Raw genomic sequence first — 8,083 nt, 5'->3', positions numbered from 1 at the left:
TGTAGTAATTATCCATGCCCACTTCCTCAAAGTTAAGATTCATGTTTGAGCTTTGGGCCAATTTAGCTAGCATATTGCTTCTTTTCTTGAAAAGGAGCTTGAAATGTTTTATGATAGAAGAAATTTCACTTGTTTTCCTCTTCAAATTATACAACTCATTAGTTAATTGCTTAAGATACTTCGATACAACTTCAAAATAAAATTTGTCTTTATCATTAGATTTACTAGACAAGGCTTGAGATTTATTACTGGTAGCCTTTGCATCATCTTGTTCTTTATTCTCGTGTGGAGATATAATCCTTCTCAACCATGATTTCTTCCACAAATTTCTCCACCAACGTTGCTTTTCTTCCCTCTTCAATCACATAGAAATATCATGGGGCAACACTTTAGTATAATAATCAATCCTTATAGAATCATGGGGAGGAACATAATTTGGGAACTTGTTCAATATAGTAGTAAATTGTTGACTGAAATCTTTGACCTTTTCTTTCCTCCCCATCTTTAGTAAACTTAGCTCTCAAAGCAACAATGTAGGTGTCTTTTGTTCAGATTTTTTTTTTTTTAATAAAGGCCTTTTGAAACTCATCCCAAGTTCGAATAGACACTACGTGAAGGGTATCCCAACATGTAGTGGCCTTATTCTATAGGATGTATGAAAATAATCTACATTCGACGTTTTCATGTTACACCATCATCATCCTTAATGAGAGAGAGAAATTACTAATGCGATCTTCAACAATAGTCCCTTTCTTTGGGTTATACTTAGGAAGATGTTTTTCTAGATGATGGGGCATGTCATGAAGAATACCTTGGATATCTAGATTAGAATGTGCCATCTAGGCCATAGGTTGGGATTGATTGCCAAGCATATTGTTGTTATCTTCTTAATGCCTTTATGAATCAAAACCTAAGATTTTTTCATTGTTTAATAAATTCCCTTTGTTCCTTAGATTCTCTTCATTCTCTAGTCTTATAACGTGTTCAACGTTATCTCGAGGTCTTTAATTTTCACCTTCCAAATTTTCTTCCCCAGGATTCACCTCTTTAGCATGTCGAGAACCAACTGGACTCTAGAGGCCTTCTATTGAGCCTCTTTCTACAACATCTACAAAATCATCCAAAGTCACATTGACTAGTTCTTCAATTGAACTAACTAAGAATCCTTGATGATTTTTGTGTGGTTGAGTCACACACTTATGGGTTAAGACAGATGCAACATCAATAAGCTCGATACTTTTAGAAAACTAATGGGTAATGGGGCATAGTCCTCTCAACTAGTCATAGGTGACTTCTTATCCTGGCTCGAGACTATGAGGAGGGGATTCAACTTCAAGTGTTTCCTTAGTGGGAGGGATGGGTGAATGGGAACAAGTTTGGTTACTCACATTTTGGGAAGGCTTAGGGAAAAAAGAGGGTATTTGTACCAGCTATACAACAAGGGACCTACTTTTGGTGCCAAAAATATCATGACGGGCCAAATTTCACTGATAAAAACAAGGGGATATCCCCAATGCAGAATCACAACTAGACTTTACATCATTTGGTATGGGAGTCCCATCTAGTATGTGGGCCCGATTGCTATCATGTTGTTTGAAGATTTGGTTTGGACAAGATGTACACAAACATTAGAGAAAAATTAAGACTTTCAATGAATACAAGTCAAACAATGTTAGGGTCCCACCCTAACCCCCTTATTTATGTAATGGGATCACGTCATAGTCAAGAGTCAATAAAGCCCATATTAATAATTATAAGTGGTTAACCCGCAATTAATGACGGAACCACAGTTAGTTGCAAATGGGTTGTAGTATTAGATAGATGGTATTAATAAAACCCACGGTATTGGCCTGTGGTATTGCATGTATGAGTCATATATAAAGGATAGAGACTCCCTGTGAGGAGCATCGTGTCTTATTTTGTAATCAAGCTCTGCTCTATTGGATGTTGCCCCCTCGAAGAGGCAAGTGAACATTACTCTCTGAATAATAAAATCATTTCTATTCTGTGTTATGGGTATCTTTTCTTCACATATTTTGTATTTGGGTATCATTTTGCAAGTTAAGAGCATAACAAGTGGTATCAGAGCACTTTCCAGGGCCGGTGGGATCTCCAATTCTTAGCAAAATTTGTTTTTGGCTAGAGACGTGTTCCGGCATATTTAAACCACGGGATCTGTGGTTGAGCGCATAAACCTGCGGATTTGGGGAGGCATGCACGCAGGAAATACAAGAGGTGGTCACGTCTGTTGGACTCCCTTGTAACCCCTGTGGGTACCCCTTCGAGTAGTAGCGCATTAGACAGAACCGTGCATGGACTGTCTTCCACGTACCCTCTGGGTATATAGGAAGCCCCCTAGGCTCCCTTGAAACCTCGCCATAGATAAACCGTCGGCTGTCTTGTGGCTACAGTACACCGAGAACAACACTCGGAGAGATTACTCGCCCGTACGATAGGGTAGTCGGGTTGTACGGCTAACGGTACGGTTGATCCTCCTTAGTTAGAGCCCTGAAACATTGGGCCAAGTACTACTGCCAGACCCTTATGTATATTACGATCTGTAACACCTGACACTCCTCAAGACCATAGTTCCCTTTCTATCGGGGGATCACACATCATCTATTCTAGATCAGCTTGTGCAAAGGGGTGCAGCAGCAGCAGACAATCAGTCCCGCAGTCTCGAGTTCGTAGATCTGTTAGTCCAATCTATTAGATCCATCAGATCTGCAGCAGTAGTCTGTTTCGCTGCCCAGAGCTATCTAATCTGCCATTCAGATCTCTCAGATCCACCAGATCGGAGTTGTTGTGAAGGGTTCCTATACCAGGGTATAATTTTCGCAGGACTTTTGGCAGCATTGACCTTTTGAGGAATTGGCGACTGCAGTATTGATCAGGAAGGAGTAAAACTCCGTTAGGAGTTTTCAGAAAAAAAAAAAAAAGGGTCTGAGATCTTCCGGGGAGCTTATTGGTGATCTAGCCAATTAGAATCAGGACGACGAGCTGAGCACGGTGGTACCATTCAATTATTAGTGAAAATTTTTAGGTGGTCCCAAATTTTCATCAGGTTGGTGTATGGTAGAAACTAGAGCTCAAGCGATGGCCAATGAAAGGATGGAAAAACTTGAAGAATCCATGCACACCCTCAGCCTTCAGCTTACCGGACTATGTAGCCAGGTCGCACAACTCATCCCGAAGGACAAGGAGCAAGCCCACGAGGAGGCGTATAATGGCAATGGATACAATGAGGGTGAGTCTAGCCACTCTCCTCACGTTTGGCACACCCACCAACCACCCAGTCAGCGACCTCCCAAGTTGGATATGCATAAATTTGACGGTTCTCACCCGTCGGCATGGATAGCACACATGGAGCAGTATTTCAAACTGAATCATATCTTAGATGATGCGACTTAGCTTATGTTGGGGAGCATGTACTTGGACAATGAAAGGTGGCAATGGTGGGAATGGCATCAATGTTGCAATGGACCTTTTAGGACTTGGACCCAATTTACAAAAGCTCTTCAAGACCGCTTTGAATAGGAGGACTCCTTTTTGGGTCGTCTTACTAAGCTCCGACAGACTGGTACAGTGGATGAATATATTACAGCTTTTGAAGCCTTAGCCTTCCGCACTTGGGGTCTCTCAGATGCGTTCTACACGGAATGTTTTATCAGTGGTCTTAAAGAAGCCATCAAAGCTCAAGTCCTACTGCACCACCCTCCCACATGGACGGAGGCTTGCAAGGTAGCTCGTAATGTGGAGCATGCATTAGCAGCCCAACACAGTCGCCCAAATTTCTCCGCTAAAGGTTGCCCACCACAGGCTCACAACACAACTCAAACACTTAAGGTCCAAAAGGTGTCACCTGCGGAAATGGCCGAAAGAAGAAAGCAAGGCCTATGTTACTATTGTGATGAAAAATACTCCCCAGGTCATAAATGCAAGGAGCCCAAATTTTTTCAAATTGATGCCACTGACTACAGCTCAACAGAGGAAGATCCACCACTGGAGGGACATGAGCCGCTAGAAGAAGACAACCAAAAGGACAATGTCTCTGATGAAATAGTTATTTCATTGCATGCTTTGGCAGGGATTTCTTCCCCTCAAACTCTCAAAATCAGAGGTTTTATTAAACATCGCCCAGTAGTAGTCTTGATTGATAGTGGAAGTACACATAATTTCATCCATCAAAAAGTCGCAGAAGCAGTGCATTGTTTTGTACGGGCAGTTTCTAACTTCCAAGTTCAAATTGCGGATGGAGGCACAATGAAATGTGAAGGCCGCTGTGAAAATGTCAAACTTCAAATGGGGGATTATCAGTTGAAAACTCACATGTTTGCCATACACATGGGGGGTTGCGACATTGTCCTCGGTGCTGAATGGCTCTGCACTCTTGGGCCAATCACAATGGATTTCCAGGAGTTATATATGAGTTTTAAGCAGAACAACTACACACATACCCTCCATGGACTCCAGGCGGGAGCCCCCTCTATCATCAGCTCACATAGGATGGAAAAATTGTTAAAAAAGGGCAATCATGGAGTTGTAGCTTAATTTAATGCCATCCAGGCAGTCGAAACCAAGCCTCTGCCAATTCATCCTGAGATGCAACAGATTTTAAATAACCATCTGCCGGTCTTTGACAAGCCTCATGAGCTTCCACCCTCGCAAGGGAACATGATCATAGCATCACCTTGGTTCCCCAAATGTGCGCCCATACAGATATCCGTTCACCCAAAAGAATGAAATAGAAAAAATCATCAAGGAACTTTTGGAAGCAGGTGTCATTCGTCCCAGCATTAGTCCTTATTCATCCCCAGTGGTCATGGTGCTCAAGAAAGATGGGGAGTGGCGGATGTCTCCCAACTTCAGGGCCCTCAATAAGTTGACAGTCAAAGATAAATTTCCCATCCCGGTGGTTGATGATTTGCTGGATGAACTCAATGGGGCTCAATTCTTCACTAAGTTGGATCTTTGCTCAGGCTACCACCAAATTCGCATGAAGGAAGTCGACATCCCCAAGACTGCTTTCTGAACTCATGAAGGCCATTATGAATTCCTGGTCATGTCATTTAGTCTTTGTAATGCCCCCTCTACTTTTCAGAGCCTTATGAACCACATTCTCAAACCATATCTCAGGAAATTTGTCCTTGTCTTCTTCGATGACATCCTCATCTATAGTTGCACTTGGGCCGCACATCTTCAGCATGTAGATGTACTCTTGCAACTGCTCCACAAGCATAAATTATTTGTCAAGATGTCCAAGTGTTCGTTTGGCATGGCAGAAGTAGAGTATTTGGGCCACATTGTGGGGCGTGAAGGTGTCAGGGTGGACCCCAAAAAGATCCAGGCAATGCAGGAATGGCCTCAACCTAAGACCTTGAAGAGCTTGAGAGGATTTTTGGGTCTCACAGGCTATTATCGTAAATTTGTCCGCAACTATGGTCGCATAGCGAAGCCCCTCACCCAATTTCTAAAGAAAAATTCATTCTTCTGGAATGAGGAAGCACAACAGGCCTTTAAAGCTCTAAAAAATGCCATGTGTTCCACTCCAGTCTTAGCACTACCTGACTTCACCAAATCTTCTGTCATTGAATGTGATGCTTCGGGTACAGGTATTGGGGCGGTCTTAATGCAGGAAGGGCGACCGTTGGCCTTCACAAGCCAACAACTCAGTGGGAGGAATCTGGGCCAATCTACCTACGAGAAGGAAATGAAGGCCATCTTACATGCAGTCGAGACCTGACGACCTTACTTATTGGGGCGACGTTTCCAAATCCGCACAGATCATCACAGTCTTAAATATTTTTTGGAGCAACACCTATCCTCCCCACAACAAAATAAATGGTTAGCCAAAATGCTGGGATATGATTATGAGATCATTTACAAGAAAGGGAAAGACAATAGTGTAGCAGATGCATTATCTCACCAATTTGAGGAGGAAAGTACTCTGCTAGCAATTTCCCTCCCCATTCCAGAATGGATTGAAGAGGCTTGCAGGGAATGGTTTTCACACCCCGGGCTCTCCCAACTCATTTCTCAATTGCAGGTAGATCCAAATTCCACCAAGGGCTACTCATGGCAGGATGATATTCTTCGCTACAAGGACAAAGTCGTAATATCACCAACATCCACCCTCAAAAGTCGCATTTTGGCAGAATTACACGCATCTCCCATTGCAGGACATTCGGGCTTTCAGAAGACGTATGCTCGCACCAGAAGATCAAATTTTTGGATAGGCATGAAAAAGGACATCCTTACTTTCGTAGCAGAATGCGATGTCTGTCAACGCCACAAAGGGGAAACCGTCAACACACCAGGCACATTACAACCATTGCCCATTCAAGCATCAATTTGGACGGAGGTTTCTATGGATTTCATTACAGGTCTTCCAAAGTCAGGGAACAAGTCAGTCATCATGGTGGTTGTGGACCGACTATCGAAGTATGCTCATTTCTGCGCCCTACCCCACCCATTTACACCAACTTTGGTTGCTCAATATTTCATGGATCAGATCTTCAAATTGCATGGCATGCCCACTTCTATTGTGTCCGACCGCGACTTGATCTTCACCAGTAATTTTTGGCAGGAACTCTTTAGAATACAAGGCACTCAACTCAAACTTAGTACTTCCTATCATCCGCAAACAGATGGTCAAACCGAAGCTGTCAACAAATGTCTAGAAACCTACCTTAGGTGTTTCACTTCAGAAAAGCAACACCTTTGGGTACAGTGGCTATCTCTGGCTGAATGGTGGTATAACACCAACTATCATGCCACCACCAAAATGACTCCCTATGAAGTAGTATATGGTCAACTCCCGCCTTCACCTACTCTGTATCTCAAGGGATGCTCAAAAGTACAAGCAGTGGATCAACTCCTACAACACCGCGCAACCATGCTCGCCCATCTTCGAGAGAATCTTCATCAAGCTCAGAACCGCATGAAGCAAGAGGTAGACCAGCATCGCTCAGAGTGCCAATTTCAAGAAGGGGATCAGGTCTTTTTACGGCTCCAACCATATAAGCAAACATCACTCAAAGACAAGGGGTGTCAGAAACTCTCTCCCAAATTCTACGGACCATATCAAGTACTTCAGCGCATTGGAGAAGTGGCCTACAAGTTGGCCTTGCCACCTACTGCAAAAATCCATCCAGTACCATAAAACAAACACCATCAAACCATCAAACCATCATCAAACTTGGATAGAAAACAACTTTGAAGATTCTACCTACTTGTATCAAGACCGATTGATGCAATTTGGGGTGACTGGAGCGAGTTTGGAAGTTTTTCGGGCTCTTTGGCTGTGTGCACCGCGCAGCACACCCAATGCGCCGTGCCCCACCTATGCACCGTGCCCTTGTAAAAATGAACTGAGTGTTGAGGCCCAGTGCACTGCGCCGGTTGTATGCGCTGCGCCTCCTGCCCAGTGCGCCGCACCGGCAATCTTACAGCGATTTTCACCCAATTTCTCTCTTTCTTACCAAAATTGCTCTGCCTTGCTTCTCTTTTGCAAATGAACTTGTCAAATGAAGGAATAGCTTATAAACAAAGAGCTTTTGAAATTTTGGCTCATGAAACCCACTTTCATAATGTTTTGGATTTGACTTTATTTCTAAACTCTATTTTCGGACTTTTTCACTGCTTTTTCACTTTGTGATGAATTTAATGACCTGAGCTTTGCTTGTTTTTGCAGGTGTTGGAGCTTTTGGGCTAAGGAAAGAAACCAGGATGCAGATGAAGGAATTTACAATGAAGATAACAAAATTTTCATGATTTTTAACAATTAAAGCTAAATACTCTGTTTTTTTCCTCAAAACAGAGTTTTGAGGAAAAACACATTTTCGAACACTTGGTGATGCAATTTATTGATATTGAACCCTCCTCATGGCCTGCTGGCAATTATTGGACACTTTGACACATTTTTTGACAAAACCCTAATGAAACCTTAGACCTAACTAACCGTGAAACCCTAAAGACAATCTTTGCAATTTTCATGATAAAAAGGAGACTGTATATGTTTTTTTTATGAGCAAATATGTGCCAGCAGGTAGATAACATGAGGGAAACTGGAGGAATGCCACTA

This window comes from Pinus tabuliformis, chromosome 1_2, assembly GCF_031772625.1.
Source record: "Pinus tabuliformis cultivar Carrire ecotype Pingquan chromosome 1_2, CPIR1, whole genome shotgun sequence".
Taxonomy (NCBI): Eukaryota; Viridiplantae; Streptophyta; class Pinopsida; order Pinales; family Pinaceae; genus Pinus; species Pinus tabuliformis.
Note: the sequence above shows the minus strand (reverse complement) of the source record.